The sequence below is a fragment of the Nyctereutes procyonoides genome, unplaced genomic scaffold, assembly GCF_905146905.1.
Source record: "Nyctereutes procyonoides isolate TBG_1078 unplaced genomic scaffold, NYPRO_anot_genome, whole genome shotgun sequence".
Taxonomy (NCBI): domain Eukaryota; kingdom Metazoa; phylum Chordata; class Mammalia; order Carnivora; family Canidae; genus Nyctereutes; species Nyctereutes procyonoides.
Genome location: NW_026575047.1, coordinates 5,534,966 through 5,558,180, shown reverse-complemented (window position 1 = coordinate 5,558,180; position 23,215 = coordinate 5,534,966).

Genomic DNA, 23,215 nt, shown 5'->3' with positions numbered 1-23,215 from the left:
TCTCTTAAATTTCTTTTTAAAAAAGGATTAATAATATTATCTATCTCATAGAATTATTATGAGGTTTAAATGATCGATTCATGCAAAGCTCATAGAGCCCTGTCTTATTCACAGTCTCAATTAACATTATTTTACAACTATTGGAGCTTATATGGCTCTTTGTTTTGCCTCTTGATATTTTCAGCACATCAGGTGTGATGGGGGCTATGTCACAAGTGGGGTCAACAGGGGCTTATAGATAAGATGATTTTAGGAGAGATCTGAAGGTAATGAGGCTGAAGACCATGTAGGTTTGGGGGCTAAAGAATATTTAGGCGGAGGGAGTAGTTGGAGGAAATGCCCTGAGGTGGGGGCATCCTTAATTGTCTCAATAAAACAATACCCATGATACATTATGCAGTAAAAATATAAAGAGAAAGCAAAAACAAGACATAGGAGCTCCAAATAATAGTGATACCATGTTAATTAAGACTTATGTGAGGGGATGCCTGGGTGGCTCAGCTGTTGAGTGTCTGCCTTCGGCTCAGGGCATGATCCTGGAGTTCCGGGATTGAGTCCCACATTGGGCTTCCTGTGGGGAGCCTGCTTCTCCCTCTGACTATATCTCTGCCTCTCTCTCTCTCTCTCTCTCTCTCCCTCTCTCTCTGTGTCTCTCATGAATAAATAAATAAAATCATTAAAAAAGACTTATGTGAGTAAGATGTAGCTCAGACTGCTTTGTACTTGTAAACATTTAATCTTCATAGCAGTCTACAAAGCAGGAGCATCCTCAAATGCTCCAGGTAGAGCAAAAGGGCCAGAGACAAGTGAATGGGGAGGAGAAGGGGCAGGAGGAGAGTCAGAGATGTGACAAAGTGGGATGGGAGGTAATAGAGTACAGACCTTTGAGAGCCATGGTAAGGACTTCGGATTATACTGTGTCAGCTGGAAAGCTGCTGGAGGGCTTGCACCAGAAGACTAACATGTTAGAAGGACCACCAGGTGGAAGCGAAGATATGTCTGCTAAGATAGGGTAGTGAGTGATCTGGGTAAGAGATGATGGTGGTTTATACAGGAGTAAAGTACATTTATTCTGCTGGGCTTTGCTGAGGAATTGGAAGTGGTACATAAGAGAAAGACAAAAGTCCAAGATGGTGCTGAGACTTCTGGTTGAACCATGATAGATCTGGGTTGCTGTGTACTGCATTTACTGAATGATTATGGGGGAAGCAGTATGGCAACCCCCAAGGGGCAGCAAATTCAATCAAAAATTTGGTTTTGATATCCAATTGGAGATGTAAAATAGGCAGACGGATGGAAGAGTCTCAAGTTTTCGGAGAAGGCTGGATCTATTGAAAAGTCAACATTTTAATCTCTAGAACTTAACCTTGAGCAAGATCTATAATGTCTTTATTGTCGTTGAGGTGTGTGTGTGTGTGTGTGTGTGTGTGTGTGTGTGTGTGTGGCGGGGTGGTATTTTTGGTTTTTATTCTTCTTTAAGACTCAGTTCCAAAATTTTTTCTGTTTGATCAGATTCTTCCCACCCATTGAGGATCTGAAGGAAAGAAAAGATATAAGCAAGGGTTGTTGTTGTTGTTGTTCTTGTTGCTGTTTTTCACTTTCCATTTAAAATGGTGTGGAAGGAGCCTCGGTGCCCATCGAAAGATGAATGGATAAAGAAGATGTGGTCTATGTATACAATGGAATATTACTCAGCCATTAGAAACGACAAATACCCACCATTTGCTTCAACGTGGATGGAACTGGAGGGTATTATGCTGAGTGAAGTAAGTCAATCGGAGAAGGACAAACAGTGTATGTTCTCACTCATTTGGGGAATATGAATAATAGTGAAGGGGAATATAAGGGAAGGGAGAAGAAATGTGTGGGAGATATCAGAAAGGGACACAGAACATAAAGACTTCTAACTCTGGGAAATGAACTAGGGGTGGTGGAAGGGGAGGAGGGCGGGGGGTGGGGGTGAATGGGTGACGGGCACGGAAGGGGACACTTGACGGGATGAGCACTGGGTGTTATTCTGTATGTTGGTAAATTGAACACCAATAAAAATTAATTTATAAAAAAAAAATAAAAAGCTGCTGATCACACAGAAAATAAAAAAAAATAAAAAAAATAAAATGGTGCTGCTTTGTTGGCAAATTAAACACCAATAAAAATAAATTTATATTAAAAATAAAATAAAATAAAATAATAAAATGGTGCTGCTTTTAGAAGATAACGGGATAGGAGTTGGGTGATCACTGATAGGGAGATTTTCTAAACACAACTGACATCGATTAGAAATATTGATGTGAAGAGGGAGATAGGAATAGTTAATATTGTATTATAATGTGAGACTCCAGTAAGATGTGCTTCAGACATTCTTGAATAGTGGGTACTATTCAAGATGCAAAACTATATTAGCTAAAATAATATAAAGAGTATTGGTTCTAATATTTCAAAGATGCACTAGTTATAATAGTGATATAATTCTTCTCAGCTACCTTTATTTTTTTTATTTTTTATTTTATTTATTTATTTATTTATTTATTTATTTATTTATTTATTTTTTCTTAGCTACCTTTATTCTCAAGAGTTCTACTTGTTGACTTCCGTTGTTTCCAAATATATGGAGAAAAAGCATGTTGGGTGCTTTTCTTGGTACTTAACGTTCATTACTTTATATGATCCTTACACTTTGCTGTAATATTATTGGTATCTCTGTTATTCAAATGAGGAGATCAAAAACATGTATTTCTTTAATCCATATTAGTCCAGGCCACAATTTCCCAGTTATTTCACAGAATATTAAGCACTATCAAAGTGGCAGCCCTAGAAGATTGGGGAGTGTTAGATTAAATAAATATAAGCTTGCTTTCTAACAGGCCTTTTAATGTTATTAGTATGCTAATATTATAACTCTGTAAAAGGGGCTATAGCATGTAGCATCTCTCAGTTATTTGATCACAGAAATGATTTTTTTCTTGGAGCTTCCCACAGTTTAATACTAGAAAGAACGCATTTTGGGACAGATGTCTCTTTAGGTCAACTTAACCCTGAGGAACGATGTATGTCCATTAACTCCGTTTTCCTGTGGTATTTTTCTCCAAATTGTCTTTCTTGGGCCTTCTATGTCATATTGCTACAGGCATTTGATGCTACCTTGTATTTCTGATTTCTCGCTGCATTCTGGACTTGGATGTACATTTTGATTGATGTACTGTTGTTGGCCATGCAAACACGATTTCACTTTGAACATGCTTTCACTTTGATAGATGCCTGGAGTGTTTGTCCTATGAATAGTGCCTGGCCACACAGGATTTTCCTTCATTTGGCTTCAGCTGGAAACCATCACCCCATTGCCATGGCTATCCCTTCGGCATTGAATGGTTTGTGCTAGTCTTGGCCTCTATCAACCGGCTTCTGCTCACCTCAGCTCCTCCAAGTTTGGTCGGCAGCTGTCCCCTTTTGCAGGTGCAGTCACACCCCAGGTGGCTGTGCATCAACTTAGAGACCGCTTACTGCTCCGAAAACCTCTTTGTCTTCTGGGGCTTGGGACGAATGCATTGACCTAGACACGCGACCTTGGTGCTCCTTGCTGATAGTGAAGCCTCCCTACCTGGCCATGGAGTCACAGGCTTTTGTTTCTCCTGGCCCTAGTGTTTATGTGATCAGCTAATACTTCTGCCCTGGTCCCATTATTGAGTTCCAACATCACTGTCCAGTCAAACCCTCAGTTCTGCTCAAGGGGGCCTATATGGCTCTTGTCAATGTCCCTAGCAATCAAATATTTTGCTGTTAACCTTAGTCCATGTTCTGGACGCTGGCTATCCACAGAGAGATGCCTCAGACAATGGTTCACTTAGACTTCTAGGCATTTCTTAACCAAGAGACTCTTTTTTTTTTTTTTCCCCAAGAGACTCTTTAGTTGTGTCTTACCTGCTGTTGTTACACTGACACACTGATGACAACAGCAGAAGCTCCCGCTTTATGAATACTGACTCTGTGCTAGGCTCATGCTAAGGTCTTTATCAACATTATTTTATTTAACAGCCTAATGAGATAAGTGTAATTATCTGCGTTTTTCAGACAAGGAAATAAACTCACCGAAAATAATAGCTGTGCCATCAAATAAGGACAAGATTTAAATCCAAGTTTTCATCCTTAAACCTGTGCTTCCAAGACAACACTATATTCCCATATACATTTAGGATATTTAATTACTATGCTTTACTTGAATTTGCCTATGTTTTCCTTAATCTGAATTTAAATAGTACTTACTTTTGAAAGTGAAGTTACTTTGTATCAGAATTAATTAATTAATTCATTCACACATTTATTTGCTAATTAATCAAATATTTACTGAGAACTAATTGAGTGTTAGACACTGATGGGTGAAGACAATGAAAACATTTTTTAAAAGGCATAATCTCTGGAGGTGCCTGGATGGCTCAGTCAGTTAAGTGTCTGAGTCTTGATTTTGACTCAGGCTATGATCTCAGGGTTGAGAGACTGAGCCCTATGTGGCTTCCATGCTGGGCATAGGACCTGCCTAAGTAAGATTGTTTCTCTTCCTCTTGCTCTGCCCCTCCCTCCCTCTTTTTCTCTCTCTCTAAAAAAAAAGAGAAAATCTCTAATTTCAAGGTGCTCATGGTTTTAAGGAGATAGAAACATAAATAAGTATGTAGAGAATATAATGGTGATTATTATAAGCAGTTGTATGTTTAACATTTATAATCTTTTAACAGTAAAATGAAAAGTAGGACATTGCAAGCACCATTGCCTTGTCACTAAAGCCAAGATATCTAAAAAAAAAAAAAGTAATGCGCATGCTTATTTTAAGTATGTTCTCAGAACTGTACAACTAGGTGATTGAGTGAAATATTACTTCTCGAGGTATATACGTAATGGTGCTTCCTTTAGTGAGTCATTTAGAATTGTCTAGATGGGTGAAGAACTGTTGATAATCCAGAAGTGGAAGAGCCACGTTGCTCAAGGGGATCACAGGTATAATACCTCCTTGCAAATTGTTTATGCACCAGCCTAGACCCTCTGCCAGGAAACCGGAGCTGAGTGGGAAGAACCTGGGTATCTGTAAGGTTTGAACTAGCAAATGTTGTCATTTAATGTATTGACATTTATCCTTGGAAGGATATAATAAATAAATAGTTCTATGTTTGGGTGCTGGAGAGGCAAGATGGTGTCTTCGGGCAACATGGCTTACAGCCAGGCTGAGAAGGAAGAACCACAGTGACAGCTGTGCCAAACACTTTCGAGAATGTCATTATGTGAGGAATAGGGAATTTGGGGTGTGAATGCTCTGCATTTTCTAGGATGTATGGAATCAGAAAAATGCACTTGTTAATATTATACGCACTTGTTATATAATGAACTCTATAATCTGCAACTGATCTGGTTATTTTTCCGTAGAGTATCTGGCCCAAATGTCAGTGTGTTTCAGTTATTCTGAGAAGAAATAAGGAGAGGGATTTCTATCCAGGTTTGGACCAAAGAGAAAAAGATGGGCTTCCCTGCTGAGATAGAAAATGGGTAAGAGACAGGAAAAATTCAATGGGAGAAGTACAAATTTATCATGTCAGAGGCAAGCAGAACAGGAAATACTGTCAGTGATACCAGAACATTCATCTCCTCAAAAATCAAGGATTTCAGTAAGAGGTATTAGGTCCCTAGAATCTTCTGGTAGACAAAAAGCAGGAAAACCATCCCTGTTTTGCTTGTATTATATCAATCAATTTTATCACTGAGCCTAGGATCCAAAGGCCCCTGAAAGCAGAGACATCATTAGCACAGACAACAGGTAAGGGCGATAATTTGTTTGCCAGTACAACCTGCCTCATCAATTGAGGTTGTGCTGGCCTTTCAGAAATCTTAGGATTCTTTTCAATCCACCCTGTCCTTCTCTCCCCCCATTCTGACAGGTCATTACTGACATCCTAGAAGAGTGTGTTTAACTTTCTAAATCCTGACATGATAGGACTGCTGGAACTTGGTAGGAGAATAATACTAAGTTTTAGCCAGAAGATACATTGGTCTGTTTATCAAAGATCCTTATATCATTCTTACTGTTTGCTAAGAGAGAAAGGTAAATGTGTTTGATCATTTATTCACTCAAAACTTCTTGAGAGCAAACTATAGGCAAGCAAGATAAGCAAGAAAATAATTTTAATACAGGAATTCTATGTTTTGATAAGTTTAAGTTCAGGAAGCTCTAGAAACACACCCAATACACACCCAATACTGGTGGTCAAGGATTCTTAGAAAAGATGGCATTGACACAGAAGCCTACAGATATGATTTGATTCACATCTTGAGCATAAACCATGGACTAGCACTGAACCAATAAGATCCAGAGGAAACAAAGCTGAGTCTCTGCTCTGTGTCTTCTCTCTCTTTAAAGATATAAGCAACTCTAGACATGAGCATAATCATGAGACAGTATATGATTATTAGCTCTGATGTGTGATAGAGATAAGTATATTTGTGGTCAGAGGAGGGAAATGATCTCCATGGTTGTCGGTGTGACCAATTTATAAATGACTTAATTTGGACACCCACTCTGATACTTTGCCATCTGCTTTAAAAGAATTTCCTTCCATTATGCAAAACACCTAATCATGGGGTGGTGCCTGTATTAGTGGCTGCTTTCTCTTTTAGGGAAGCCTCATGTGCTCTATCTCAGATTGAGCTCCAAAGTCAGGTTACATTAGATGTTCATGCTGTTTGCCACTTGGCAATTCTAATCTATCAACAGCTGTCTGGGTAGAGCACTTTTGTGCATAGGGCCTTTGGAAGAGTTGGAGCTAAGGAAACTCACAAGCTCCATTAGAGACAAAAATTCACAAGACACACACCTAACGGTCCAATCTTTATGGCTGAACAGTAGACCCACAGTATAATTTCAGGCTTTCTCTTGGCATGGGGAATCTGTTACTCCTGAAACTTCAAAATGTACATATTTTCCCCAAATGAGATGTAATTCTGTTGAGTTAATTATCATACAATTATAGCAATGGAAAAGAAAACCCTAATCAAACCTGAACAGCTTGTCTAACTATTAACCAGGCCATGGTGAACCATTACTTAGCTCTGACTTGCATGATCCATCACAGACTTTCGGCCCTCTGTGAACAAATGCTTAAATGAGTCCACAGTCATTTAAAACTGAGAGGCCTGGCCGCCTGGGATCCTGTGATTGTCTTTAAATTGTTTAGTCATTATATTTTACTGCCATGAAGTTATGGCAACCTTCTTCCTTCTTTGTGTCTTCTCTGTGTGATGGGAAGGAGTGGGCAGGATATGACCTGAGAGGCATAACTTCCCAGGACTCTGACCTACAAAAGTTTTTTGTTTTTTGTTTTTTGTTTTTTGTTTTTGTTTTTGTTTTTGTTTTTTAGAGTGAGAGAGCAAGTGTGGGAGAGATGGACAGAGGGGCAGAAGGAGAGAGAGAATCTTAGACAGGCTCCATGTGCAGTGCAGAGCCTGACACAGGCTCAATCTCATGATCCTGAGATCATGACCTTACCAAAAACAAGAGTCAGCCACATCTGGCTGAACCACCCAGGCATCCTTGTTGTGACTTGTTTTAAAACATTTCTGCTTGTATTCTCTTAAACTACTAAAAAAATATATTAGCAGTCAAATGCTAATGGATAACTTTCCTTTCTATGAAGATCCAGAGTCCAAAGCATCAAATTCAGGGTATTTTTAAATATGAATCCAAGCTGATCTATCTTCAGGCCAATTCAACTACTACCAATATTCCAGCAGCCGAATACAAAAAGACTCAGATATTACATAAGCAACTTCTGGTTTCACAGTCTTAAATACAAGAGGTCAATTCATATTGATAGAGGAGGATGGAAGTAGGGTTTGCTCTGGTTGAAAATGGTTACTTTGTTAGAACAGGGAAGGAAAACAGAGAGGATAAAGCCAATTTGATGGTTTGATACCACCTTTGGGGTTGGGTAATGAGATTGTGGATTCAGGGGTTCAGTTTCTCCCTAGGCACACTAGAAACTAAGCATGGTACCTAGTGACAGCCAACTATTTATTCATTCTGACCCCTATCACACTGGATTTGCCCTGGTATCAGATGTAGCGGCCTTCAAACTATCAGTTGCTCCAGAAAGGCAGGAACTGGCATTTCCTTTGGGACTGTATGGTGTCAGGTACAAAGTCAATGTAAAGGCTGATTGAATGTGGAGCAGATTCATTTGTCTTGGGCTTTGACAGAGTGGTGTATTTAGAGACGGAGGCAAGTAGCTGACTTTAATTCTGCAAACACAGGCTTAACTATAGCAAGTAAGCTCTTCTATTGACAAAAAAGTCTACATAGCATTTTAGTTTTCTATTGTTTCCTGGTAACTAGGGACTGAGCTAAGGTGGGAGGGAGGAGGGGTGGGGAAAAGACAAGATGGAGGTGAATCTCTGCTGATGGTGTTGTTGAAGCTGCCACTGCAACCAGCAATGGAAACCACCTCCAGGGCCCTAACTGTAAATAAACAGCTTGCTCCCATGGAAATATCAGTCTCATAAGACCAATATCAGCAATCATATTGTGTCTTCTTTTTCTCCACTTCTGCCTTCTGCTAACAAGAAGAGAAAGGCAAACATCTCGGGAATAAGACCCAGTTGGGGTGAATATTCCAGGATGCTTTGAATGTCAATGCTTGCCTCCCAAGCTTACCTTCCTATAAGAGTCTTGAAAAACTGAAAATTAGCTTTGGAAGAGATCCCAAGTTGAAGTTTGCATGGGGAGAAGATGCCAGTGAGAGTGAAGCATATAAAAAAGGGCCCGGGCCAATGCTAGGAAGTCAAACTAATAAGAAGGTACAGAAAAGGAAATATATTTAACAATTTCTGGAGGCATGTGGTGCCTAAAGCAAAAAGAAGGCAGAGGGAAAAAAGGAAGGAGAAGAAAGTCAAAGAACCTCGGAAAAGGATAAGAAAGTACTGGCCAATGGGAGCAGTCTCAGCCTGGGGTGGAATAAGAATGCTCAAGCATTCCAGGGTTGTGTCAAAACATTCTACAGAAGGTCTTTGGCATTAGAACTCAGAGTGATTTCTCTCATGTTTATAATAGATGAAATCTACTGAAGCTGATGGATCCATTTCCTGCATGTACCTCATGAAAGCATTTCCCCCGGGAAGATGAGGGGCTAGATAGAGATCTCTTCATAGAAAAATAGGTTGGCTTGGTAGTCGTCCACATAGCTACCCTGCCTAGGAAATGAGATGACAGAAATGTATGGGGAGTTAATAGTCAAAGGGGACATAACAAATGTTTCATCTTCAACATGAAATAGGGCTGGGATAGGGGCAGGCTTGGCAGGGCCACTTCTCTGTTCTGGAGCTTCATCACTGCCTTGTTTCCACCACTGTGACCGAGAGGTTTCTTGCCTCTGATAAAAAAAAAAAAAAAAAAAAAAGGTGGGCGGGGGAGCCAAATTCAGTTTATTTGGATTGTGTGTCCTGATGATATGGGACAGCATGGGTTTTAGGACTTTTAGCATTTTCATGGCTGTTAATGACATTTTTTTTTCCAAAAAAGTCATTGATCAGAATTAAGGAAACTATCCTGGATGGACTGATTCTTTAAAAAGCATTTGATGCTCCTAGACTAGCAGCTAAACCAGGATTTTAAAGAATAGGAGATTCTGAAAGAGAATGGTACAATTCTTGGCATAATGAATACCTCCAAAGTAGTTTGAAATATCTGCTTCATTAGATTTCCCTAGTCAATGTTAATTATCATATGCTTTAGTAAAATTTTGCCCCCCAATATTAAACAATAGCAACACAGAAAATTCTATTAACACAGGCAGATAAGAGCCCCACCCCTTGCCCTCAGTTTGCTGAATGACTCTCAGAACTACCTTAGGAGAGTACATCTGATATTCTTGCTTCCCAGAATTTTCCTGTTATCTCTGGAGGAGGTGTGATGATCAGGCTGAAGCTTTCCCTCATCCTGAAGGAGCAGGGTTGTCCACTCTTAGTCTTATCTCCTCTAACAAGTGATATTGCCACTGAATAGCTCAACTGCGTCATTTAGATTATGTTAATTAGTGAGATAGTTGTGTATTAAAAGTATTAAGAAAAAAACAAGCCCAAACTGGAGTCACTTGCCTCTTTTCCCCCACAAGGAAAGCAAACCAAGACTTAGAGTTTCAACCTATCCCAAGAATGTGACCTTTTAAAAGGCAATCTGAAGTTTCCTGATATGTGCCAGCAAAGTCAACTACATGATAAACACCATGCTCCTTCCTTTTCCATCATAAAGAAGAGGTCCAAACCTGAGCGATGCTTTCTTGTCTTTTGCGAATAACTTCCTTGTTACACCCTCTTTCCTATAAAAGTCTTCCATTTTTTACAATTCCTCAGAGCATCTCTCTGCTTGATAGAGGGGATACCACCCAGCTCATGAGTCCTTTAAGAAAGTCAAAGAGATCTTCAAATTTATTTTGTTGAATTTTGTTTTCTAACAAGAGTAATAACAATGGAGTATACATTATGCCAGGCAATGGACTTAGCTTCTACCTGCCATCTTATTCAAACTTCGTGGAAACTGTGCAATGTAGTTCTTTTTATATCCATTTTACAGATGAGGAAACCCAGAAATTAAGCACATTTCTTTAAGTTTACACACCCAGAAAGTAGCAAAGCAGAAATTCATATACAAAGAAAATCTGATTCCAAAACCCACAGGCATATTCATGAATTTCCCTAGGGCAGTTGACAAAAGTCTGTAATGGTAGTTCCTAAATAAATGTTTAAAGAATTGAACTGAATTCAAAATTGAATGGAAAGCCATCCTCTCTAGCCCTTGTGCTCAAGGTAATATGCTTCTGATACTTTATGTATCTGTCTTTTAGTCTTCTAGACAACCTAAGGTGTGGATTCTAAAGCTGGACAGAGCTATATTTTCATCCCTATGCCTCCATCTCTAGCTGTACACCCTTGGATTCCATCTTTCTGAATTTCAGTTCACTCATTTTAAAAGCTGAGATTATATTTTCCATATAGAGTTATAAAACAGATTATGTGACATAACAATGACTGCTTAGTAAGTTGGCATAGATTAAATGTCTGGAATACCTCCTTTCTGTAGTGCTCACGTGCACTGCCCATTTTTTTTAAACTATTCTGAAAACTTTCATTCTTGGATAATAATATTAAAAATGTCACTCTTTGGTCCTTAAATTCATTTTTTCCTTTTAATAACATAGAACACATTATACTCATGTGATAGCTCTACTTTTCCATGTGATATCTCATAAATGTTGAGTCGCCTACTTTTCTCTTTATTATATCTTGATTCACAACTAGAAACTGTCAACATCTCGATAAGGAACCACTATCTTCCACAAGTGACAGAAGTTTTTTTGGAAGTAAGCATTGTCTATTGATTGCTAATGCTTCTTTTCCATCAATAGAGTTGTGGCCTTGATCAAGGGCAGTAGTGCCAATTGTTAGGCCATTACAGATGCGTTTAGATTTCTTTGAAATCTGTAGAACAGGCTTAATGGCTCTACTGTCATCCCATAGATAGTACAAGAGCTGCTGTGCTTTACTTAATTTGAAGGGACATTCCATAATTCTTGCTAAATTGGAATCACAATCAGATGGAATTTAGGAGCAAATTATAGTGATCTTGCCCTCTGGAGGCTTTAGAAGAATAAGTCCTTGCTGCAGATGGTAATGGTTGTTGACGAAGTGCCATTTAGCTCAAGAAGAAAAGCTACTAAGAAAAAAAAAAAAGAAGAAGAAAAGCTACTATTTCAGGAGTTGAGATTTTCTGGGGTCTAATGACATAAATGATCAAATGATCAATTCTTCGCAAACTAAAATGTCTTATAATTTAAATGGGTGAGAAATATTAGTGTCCAACGAAGCAGTACCAAACTGAAGTAATTTTAGAAATATTTTAGGAAGGCATAACGAGAATGTAGGAAAATGGCTGCACCCAAAATTAGGATTCTAATATCAAGGTTAGAAGAAAAAATATTAAATGCAGATATTGGATTATTATTCTGTGCCAGGAACTGTGCTAAATATATACTACATATTAGGCTATGTAAATTCTTTTAACAACCTAAAGGATAATATCTAAATTTTAAATCTCTAGTTCATAAAGATTCCGTAATTGGCCTTAGTACAAATAGCTAGTACACTGTGTGACTTGGACTTTGAACTCAGAATTTCTCAGGGAAGTGTGTTTCTTTTCTCTCCTGCACATTTCATTGCCTGCCTATTGGCTTGTAATCTTTTAGCATCCCCCTACTGTCTGTTGGCCTCACTCTGGTGAGACTGGGCCTTCTGTTCGTTTGTATAAGGTATAGACTAGTCTACCTTCAGTATACCAGGAGTCAGTATTACCCGAGGAGCAGCTAAAGGTAGAATCTGAGATCAGTAGCACATGAGTGGGACAGATATTTGAGGACAAATATCAATTGAGGATAATCCATAGGCCTCCTTCAAGATGCATATGAGAACTGTGCTCTGGTTTATTCAGATATCTCCATGTATAGAAGAGGGAGATACCCATGTGAATATAAGTTAAGACATGATCTCAACAATCATAATGCAACAATATATACTTTTGGAGCAGCTACTCTTTGTTAGGTGCTATACTAGATGTTTTGGCTTTCTGATCCATTTAAACTTTACAGTTTTTATTTTTAAAATAATATGCACTAAGTTTTGAAAGCCAGTACTCATTGAGATCATGTCAGTTGTACTGAATCACCTATCTAGAAAATGACAGATCTGAGATGTAGGTCTGTCCAAGTCCAAGTGTTACATTTGTTCTACTTTAACCCACTCATTGGTTAATTACCAACAGTGCTAGGTACAGGGAATCAGAAGTCCTATTCTCAGGGTTTTACATTTTTTCATGTTTTAGTCAATTCTCTTCTATTGCAAAGAAAACTTCCTAGCTCCTTGAACAGGATTGAGTCGTCTGCTTTGTTCTTCTGTGATTTTCCCTGTACCATATTGGGTAAGCAATAAGCATTCAACAGTACTACATAATTGACTTATTCATCTCAAGACCTTGCTCATCCTACCATCTCCCACATGGGGAGGTGAATCAAGGCCATTCTACCCTGAATCATGATTCCTCAATGCTTTGGAGAATTCCAACTTTGTAATTCTCCTGCATTAACACAATTAGAGGAATTCTCTTCTATTAACAGAAATGGAAATGAGAGTGGTTAATGCCTCTCTGATATAATGCCGACTGGGCATGAAAAGAAGCTAGAAACATCAGCAGGAAACAATGTGTCATAAACTCATAGGTCTTTTCCCTCTTGGATTTCAGTACTTTTCTCCAACTGCCAGCTTCTTCTGTACCTTTGCCCAGATCAATAGAGAAAAGCAAAAGAAAACACCTATGAATGAAGTTTTAGGTGATCTCACCTTATTTAGCTTCTCTTCCTCTCAGGACTAAGGGATAGAATTGGAATTCATGGGCAACCAACTTCCTAGTCTGAGCTACTAGAGATCTCAACTTCTCAACTTCATCACAAGAACACGTAGAGTTCCCCAGAGATGCCACATGCCTTGAAAGATGTGTTTCACAGAGAATGGTGAAATTTGCCCAAATCTGGCTTTTCTTTTAGGGCTTGGAAAAGCATATAGTATGAATCTCTTTCTCTCTCTTTCTCTCCCTCTCCCCCACACCCCATCTCTGTCTCTGTCTCTCTCTCATTTTGTATGGATATTAGCATGATATTAGAAAGTGAGTGATATTTGGTAGGAGAGGGCTCTGTTCACTGACACCAATAGTCCAGAAGACTGTAGTTATTACTAAAGTGAACAATTACTTTGACATGGATACAAATAAACTAATAATGCTAGTCTATTTATTTGTTGATCTATTCAGCAAGTAGTAATTTAGAGTGACTTCGATGTAAAAGGCATGGCTCTAGGCCAAGAAAACACAGTGGTGGATTAGTAGACACCATCTCAATCTTAAGACTTGACAATCTGGTAAAAGAAACAGCCTAAAATAAGAATAGATAAGTGCCTATACTATATTATCTTATATTAAAGTATGAAAGGAAATAACTAAAGTTTTGACTAGTAAAGAATATTTCTGTCTCCATGAAAGTCTTTGAGTCATTTGATCTTCTTTTTCTGTCTAAATATTCTCCAGTTTCTTTTGTTTTACTCACAAAACACCTTACACGTCGTAGGTATGATAATAAGCATATACTACTACAAAGGACAATGGTTTGTTGAGTACTTTTTGTGCACCCGTCACTGTAAGGGTATTCCATTTTTGTGTCACATTGCACTATGAGCTTAATAAAGTAAGAGTCAACACTTATTGGGTACTTTTTATGAATCAGTGATTTTCACATAATATTAATTCTCTTAATCTTCATAACATCAATGTGTTAACCAGGGTTATCCAGAGAAACAGAACCAATGGGAGAGATATAGGTATAGATAGGAATATAGATATCTATATGAAAAGCCCTATGATCTGCCATCTGCACACTGGAGAACCAGGAAAGCCAGGGTATAATTCAGTCCAAGTCCAAAAGTCTGAGAGCTGGAGGGGCTTATAGCTTAAGTCCTGCTGTGAGTCCAAAGGTCTGCGAACATAGATCGCCAATGTCCAAGGGCAAGAGAATAGAATATATATCTGCTCAATCAGAGAGAGTGGACTTGCCTTTTGTCTACCTTTTGCTCTATTCAAACCCTCAGTAGCTTGGATGATGCACACTCACAATGGTGAATGTGATCTTTTTACTCAGTATACAGATTTACACAGTAATATCTGTTGGATACACCCTCCCACTCACAGATACACCCAGAAAACTGTTTTACCAGTTGTCGGCCTCCCTGAGCCTAATGAAGTTGACACATAAGATTAATCATCACAATTCCTCTGAGGTATGACCAGTAATATAGGTTAAGTAATTTTTCCAAGTTCACACAATTGGCAAATATCTGGATTCAGATATGATCCCAGGTGGTCTTACTCTATTATGTGTATTCACAACCACTATGCTAGTTAGTTCACAGCAACATAACCTAAAAATACACTTGAACATATAAGGATGCATTGATATATAAAATAACATATTATTTGGGGAATTTTTTTCAGTCATAAATATACATTTATACGTACATAATAGTTACAAGTGCAGAGAGTCAGAATATAAGATTTATTTCTCATGTGCATTATGCTAAAAAGAAGCCTCAAAAGCGCTGTTATTAAATTGTAGGAACCCCCAACACATTAGTGGACAGGACTATACTTTATCTCAGTAATGTTTGCTATTTAAAACCAGCTTTTGGGAGAAGGCAATGCAATTTTAGAAGTGGATGCATTGGGACCGAGAGTTGAGGGGGTTAGGGAAAGGTTGGTAAAAGGGTACAAACTTCCAGTTATAGAATGGATAGGGTCTGAGGATCTAATGTATCACATAATGACTATATAGTTGATTAACACTGTGTTGTATAATTAAAATTGTTAAGAATGTAAATGTTCTCACATACAAAAAAGGGTTAATATGTGAGTTGATGGATGTGTTAATTAATTCAGTGGGAGGGATCCCTTATACAATGTATGCATACATCAAATCATCAGTTGTGCACTTTAAATATCTTACAATTTTATTTGTCAAGTATACCTTGATAAAGCTGGAAAATAAAGTACATGTGTTGTCTGTGGTTCATGAGCTTTTGGAGTCAAAGACAGCTGAGTTCACTATCCAGGGCTGTAGCCAATGATGGGGACATTCTTGACAAGCCTAATGTTTCCCCAATGAAAATGGAAATAAACAGATTTTCTTTGCACGATTATTATAAAGATCACATGAGATCAAATTTAAATTGCTTAACATAACACTGATGCTTAGCAAATATCCTGAGTGCTTTCTCTTTCCCCAACACCCCTGTAATTCATATTCTATAGACCTTGGACCCCTCTCAAAGAAATCCCTAAAGAAAAAAAAAAGAAATCCCTAAAGATTCCAGTTGGCTGTGTGACCCCCAGGTTTTTGGCACACCTATTTCCAACCATATAGGATATGGTGACTGAGAAAACACAGGCCATCTATTCTTTTAGGGAATAAGTAATGGAGCAACCACTCAACATAGCCAGGAGAGAGATCTACAAATATACCCATCCTGGTCCTACTCAAAGAATAAGGCAATGAACAGGAAACATCTTGGGTGAAGGTGGGCTGGGCTCCTCCAGGTCTCTTCATACCGGAAATGTTTTAGAAGGTGAAACCATTATGACAAGTCACATGTTGGGAGAATTCATGGAGATTCATTGAGCTTGGGACTCTTTAAAAACTGGAAGATTATAGAAACTTCCTCCTAGGCTACAGGCTACAACCCCCTGAGAACTCTGGAACCTGTATTTTTCCAGTTCTGCAAGGGCTCTTGCTCTGAAATGAAAAAAAAACAGATGCTCCTTGCAGCTGGTTTCACCTATTAGCTCTTTAATCTATCCTAGAAGAGAGCTCTGCTTCCGTAATAGCAATGTGTTCCATCTGGGTAGTGTGCAAGATGCCGGCCTGACAGCATTAAATTGCAGAGGAAATACCAGATACCAATTCTCTTTCTTTACTTCAATGAATTTTCTCTTCTCCTTGCCCCCACTCCAAGCTCCTACCACTTGGCCTCACCGCCCCCCACCCCTCACCACCTTTGTAGTTAAGACATGGACGGAGATGTATTTCCAACTGCTTAGCTGCAATCAATCCCCAGCTTTCTTTAAATATTGAAAGCCTCTTTTTATGTTGTTTTCTTTAGCAACATTTGCTTTTATTTGACTCACTGTTCCAATAATTGGGAAATGGAATCTTCAGTGAGAAGGTGTAAGTGAATAGGACCTAACAGTTTCAATTCAGCTAGGGCTATAGGAAATGTATGGGGGTTACAACCCTTGTCAGAGTGAGACACTTGCTTTTATGAAGAGCATATATTTGAACAATTGCAACTAAATACAGTCGTCCTAACCCCTGTGCCCATAAACAATGATTGTAAATGGTAACCTTTAAAAGAAAAAAAAAAAAAAAAAAGAAAGACTCTTAGATGTGGAGTTGACTGGGTTGAATTGCATTTTTGTACGGGTTTTTCAGATGTATGTTTGCGTGTGTATAAGTGTGTATATATATATATATATATATATATATATATATATATATAATTTTTTACAACTTTCTTCCTAGTTGATTCCTAAAATTTACCATGACTAACCTTCAATCCTAACTCATTTCTTTTACTTCACATCTGCTTCCTGATGCCCAGGTTAAGAAAACAAATATTCACCTTTGAGCCATAGGCATCGACAAAAGCAAATACCAACTGAAACATGACCAAAAGTCAATTGAAGGAGAAACACAACAGATTGGAATTCCTTGTGGCCCCCCTCCTGGTTCCTTTCAGGCCCCGGGCAAGTGAGCATGTGCTAATTTGCATGGTTGACTAAATGGCATGCTTACACCCCAAATTTGCATCTCTGCTTGGGTTCAAAAGTGGGTCCCTGAGCCAGTTTCCCTTAGCTCCTCTGTTATTTCCCACTCATAAGTTAACCCCCTTTGGGAGAGCTGCTCACCAGGGTACATCTTAGTGCAGAGAAGCAATAATTGGCTGGGCCCCATTCTTCCACTAATGTGGGGCACAGCCAGCTGGTACTGATGTGATGTAGGGGAGAGGGAGGCATGGGGAAGAGAGGGAGATCGTTTGCAAGGCAATGATCTTCCAACGATCTTCCAACGTTTCTTTCAAAGGAAGAAACTCCCTGCAGTGCAAGGTCATCCAGCTTTTCATCCTCTTTCTACCCCACTCCACCCCGCATCCTGACATCCTGAATGGGGAGGAGGGGTTAAAAACAAGCTGAACAGCTTTATGTAAACCCTACATTTCTCTGGACCTCAATTTCCTTACCTGTGGAATGGGAATCAGGTACTCGCCTGGTCTAAATGCTGGACTGTAAGAAAGGCTTTCATGGTGTTTTGAGGTTCAGGACTGAAAAGCAAATTTCATTTTGTGTACTTTGTGGAGAAATCTTCTGAAACGGACCTGAGGGTGCTTGGGTCTAAGTACTAAGGACCCATACTTAGTAACTGCCATGGGGGCATGTATCTCCCTTAGTCCCTGTGACCTCAGTCATCCCTACCATTTCATTGATGAGGAACTTAAAACCCAGAGAGCTGAAGCTACTTGCTACATCAGGCTGTCAACGTGAAGGGTTCTGCAAAGGAAAGGCCCCTCGACATCTGTTCAAGTAAGGAGGGTTTTACTGGGGTGCTAGTTCAGTCTCTGCTTAGAAGAAAATTGAGCTGAGTACATAATACTTTGGTGGATGTATCAGTTTGGTTACAAGCGTCAGAAACTGAACCTTGGCAAGCTATTGACAAGAAGGTCACTTACCAACCTATACGATCCTGGAAGAGTTGGACCACCAAACAGGGCAAGGAGAGGGATCCAGCTGAACCTCAGGAACAAGCAGACACAGACGTGTGAATGCTGTAGACCTTCCCTCCATGTCCCACAGCGCTCTCTGTCTGTTTCCACTTTATTATTATTATCATTATTCTTTTCACTGCATGTTAACTTTCTGAGAAGCAAATGGAAAAACAAGATTCTCGTTTTCTGCTTTGGCCACAAGAGGGAGACTGTATCACCCTCCCTGTGCTCTGAAATTTGAAGTATCCCTTGAAAAGTTGCGGGGATTGGTCTAGATTGGGAAAGAGGGTGAGACTAAGTAAAAGCATGGCAGCTCCAGCCAGGGGCACGAGGATAGAATAGGGAAGAAGCTGGTCCCAGGCAATGGGATTTCCTGGGCAGAAAACTAGTGTGATGGAATCACTGAAAATGCACATCTCATCCCACAAATACGACCATCAGTTCACTCGGTGTCACAGAATCCTCTCTCATATTGTGGATCAAGAGAGATTAATCTGATGTTGGATCATCAGTCCCAGCTCCCACACTATGCTGAGACACATATTTTTCTTGAGATTTGCTTTCTCAATCCAAACAAACTTCCTTTGCTGGTGCCCAACTGAAGAACAGAGAAAATTCTGGAGCAGGTGGGGCTTGCTTTGGATATACCATAATGGAGAGTGTTTGAATCTCGCCCCGACCGCCTTCCTGTTTTCAAAAGTCATTTGATTTGACATGATCATCATTTAGTGCTCTGACGAATGTCCAAGAAACGCGGGCCGCCTCGGACCATGCTGCCACAGTGGACTTTACAAAGCTGGGCTGCAAGTTCCAAGGGAGACACCTTTCATCTTCTCTTTTATTCCTGGGTGCCACACGCAGTGTGGTAGTTTCTCCTGCGCTTGACAAGCTGATAAGTCGCTTGTACTCTTCAGTACTCACAGGAATCAAACAAGCCAACCAACCAAATGCTAAATGGAAATATAAAAACCCATCCAAGGCTCCTGGGTGGCTCCAAGGGCAGTTGAGGTAATACAAACAAAGAGGCCCAAAGCACCTCTGAAGGCAGTTTTGATGTTCTAGGTAGGTGTTACTGAGATTAAAAATGCGAGGTAGTAATCATAATTACAAGGAAAGTATTTTGACCACCTCTAAAGCATAGCACCTTATAAATCAGGAAGTCATTGTTATGTTCCGGGGGAAAGGAGGCTTTCCAAATCAAATAGAACATCTCCGAACTTAATTGTATTTTTCTTCTAGTAAATAACCTTTTTTTTTTCCCCCTGCTACCGATTTGGCTGAATGCAAATGAAGGCGATGTTTTCATATTCATAATGGACTTTAGGTTTAACTGTAGCCTAGATTTAACCAGGCCAAGGACTGTAGAAGGGGATAATATTTATTATAAATTTTTGCCAAAGATCTTGCTTTGTTTTCTCCCTAAAGTGGAGCTATGCATCCGTAACATGGAAAGAAAACAAGACATTCTTGTCGCATGAGATGAGAAGCTCTTTTCTCCAAGGAGGTGAAAAGGCCTAGTACGTCGTACAAATATTACTCGTTGAGAAGTGAATATCCAGATGACACCTCGCTTGTACCAGACAGTCTATTTATAAGATATTTAAAAAACAATCTCGTGGCCCTCCTCTGTGCTAGATTTTATGTACGCATTAGAGATACGGAGACTGAGATTGCCTGACACATTCAAGGTCACACAGACACGATCTGTCTGACTGTTGAAACTGATGCGTTTCTCAGCGCATCACCTCGACCTCTATTTTGTTTTGGTGATGCTGATTCAGGAATGAACGAGATCCGTTCAGCCCTACTGGATGCGATCACGTCTTCAAGCTTCCAAGAGAGATTGTTACAGTTGGGATTAAAAGAAAAATCCCCCTTCAACCTCACATATTTATGAATGTGTCAATGAACACTTTAAGAATGTATCTATCAATACCAAATGTGGTTTTTAGCAGAAACCTTGAAAAAAGTGCAGAATTATCCTCTGAAATATTGCTGCTATTATTTTTTAAAATTGCAAGAAAATGTTCTGCGATTTCAGACCATTTATCTCTGTTAACAAGACACTTTTTTAGTTGGATAGATAATGTACACCCATCTGGTCTGCAGCTTCTTCATTTACTGTGGTAATAATAACTAAAGGCATTTCTCCGTTGCTTTGGCAATGCCCAGGCCAGTCCTCAGCTGCTCCTGCTGTTGATGTGGGCTGCAAGACACCAAACAAAAAGTGTGACCTGGTTATAAGATGCAGACGTGCCGCTTCAAATGCCATTTCAGTGTCTAGGAGGCAACGACGTCTAAGTGTCAATGAAAGCAGAAACCTCCCCAGGTACGCAGGGAAGACAGAGGAAAGTGTCCAGAAATATTTGTGTGCTCTTAGCAGACACCACCCCATTCTTATATCTTCTGTTTCACGGAGTTCGCCAGGACAAGGTCTACACATTTGCAAAAATGTGTGTAATTCAGATTTTTTTTGCCCGAGTTGTGCAGCCACATAGGAGAATTACAAAGCACTGGACCAACTTCTCACTTGGCTTTCGCTCTGTTTACAGCACAATGAGAAGCGAAGCGTTGAGACAATTTTCTGAATAATTCAAGGTAAAGAAAAAGAATTTGCTTTAATCTCTTTGATGTTCCGCAAAGACTGTTCTTCGGTATCTACATAGCTCCGGCATCTCTCTATTTTCCTTTCTGTATTCACAGAGTTGCATGTTGGCATGGATTTTGCCTGGGAGTTCTAGAAGGGATTTTTAAAAATAAAGTGTAAGAAAGCATGCCTTTTGATCCTGAAACTGCAAGCTACTATTTCCCCCCTTCTCTTTTGTTTTCCTCTTCTTCTTGGGCCTGCTCTCCATCCCATAGTTTTCCCTTCTCATTATTCCCGGAGCCGCGTGACCCTCTGTTAATTGGTTTCATTGAATGCAGCCTATCGAAATACAGTTGAATTCAGAGAAAATCATGTTTTGTTTCAGTTTGACTGAATTGTTTTCTCTTTAACGAGTTGTTTTTGCTTTGCGGCAATACAGCTAAGTGAGGTGCTTGTTCCAGGCCTCTCCTGGCAGGTAAAGAGACCTGCCGTCTTCTGCTCACCAGGCTTGTAGGAGAATCTCTGCACCCCAGCTCCCATCAGGTGGGGGGACTGGGAGGTAGAGAGCCAACAACTGGGTAGTTTGAAAATGATGCATAACTATCTGTCCGCTGAATTCAAGAGGGTGTACAAAAAAACCAAGTCAACAAAATTCAACTAGTAGGAGCTTTGTCTCAAAGCATTTTATTTGTGTAGACAAGGCTACTCAGGGCAGTGACTGCTAAAGGACACATTTTTTGTTTGTTTTTTTACTTGTCTGAGCAGTTGTTTAAAATAATACCCACGTGAAAACATGTCATTTTTATTTCTCCCTCCAAAATGCTGTTAATTATTTTTAGATAGTGGGCTTAAGTGTCATTCTTTCTTTAAAAAGAAATCAGAGCTTCGTTAAGGTAGAGTTAACATAGAACACATTTAAAGTGTGCAATTTTGTGTGTTTTGACATATATAAACCAGCGTCAGTCCTGAAATTCCAAAGCATTCTGGATCCTCCTTGCTTTAAATTGGCTATGCTTACCCTAATACGACAAGGCTCCATGTGTTTTACAAACTAAATCTAGTGGTGGAATCTAGAGCTGGAGGTGAGCAGATCAGAGACGGATAATAAAGTGCATTCTTTTTACAGATAAGGCAACTGAGGATCGCAGAAGCGAAACCTCTTCTTCAAGGTTGAAGATGATTTGAGATACAGCCCAGGCAGGTTTCCTGCTTTTTAGTTCTGTGGCAGTTCTGTATACCCATCTGTCACTTTCACTCTTGACAGGAGGAAAAAAAATGTATTTTATATATGTGTAATATATATATATATATATATATATATATATATATATATATGGAAGACAAAACTTTTCTCCATTTTATGTTAAAGGCTGATTGGAATGCATTTTTTTAAAACCAATTTACTCAGAAGTAAACTAGAGAAAAGCCTTCAAATCCCCCTTTAGCTTGCACATGTGCCTGTGTGTGTATTTAGAAGGTTACATTCCAAGAAACCAGGTCATGAGACACCCATCCCGATATTGGCAGGAGCATAAAGAAAGATTTATCAGGTAGGACCTGATTTGTTGTTGTTGTTGTTGTTGTTTTGCGATTTAATAAACTTGTGCTGATCGAGTTAAAAATAGAATATTCTCCAAGAAGCAAACCAAAACATGAAGCACAACATGCAGATCCAGTGGCCCTACTTCTCTTTTTCATTCTTGTTCTGAGGTGTTACTGGATTCTTTGCCAGGTTTTGCTGTTGGCCCTTCCTCTTAGGACAAGGAGCATGGGCTTGGGAGGTCACCTGAGGTTTTAAAAATCACAACTGGGGGCACTTGGGTGACTAAGTCAGTTAAGCATCTGCCTTCAGCTCAGGTCATGATCCGGGGTCCTGGGACCAAGCACAACATCGGGCTCCCTGCTCTACTGCTATCCTCTCTCTGCTGCTCCCCCTGCTTGAGTTCTCTCTCTCTCTCTTTCAAATAAATTAATTAATTAATTAATTAAATATTTTTTAAAAAAATTAAACAAAAATGAGAAAATAAAAACCACAATTGGGACCTGGCCATGCTTAAACTACAAAGTCAGCTCTTAAAAGAAGCATGAAAAGGAGGAAGTAAATGTAGGCATGTTAAGTATTTTCTTTCTGGTGAAAAATGAGCTGTTGTATTTGAAAGTCAGAAATTCGAACCACTGAAGGAGCACCATGTG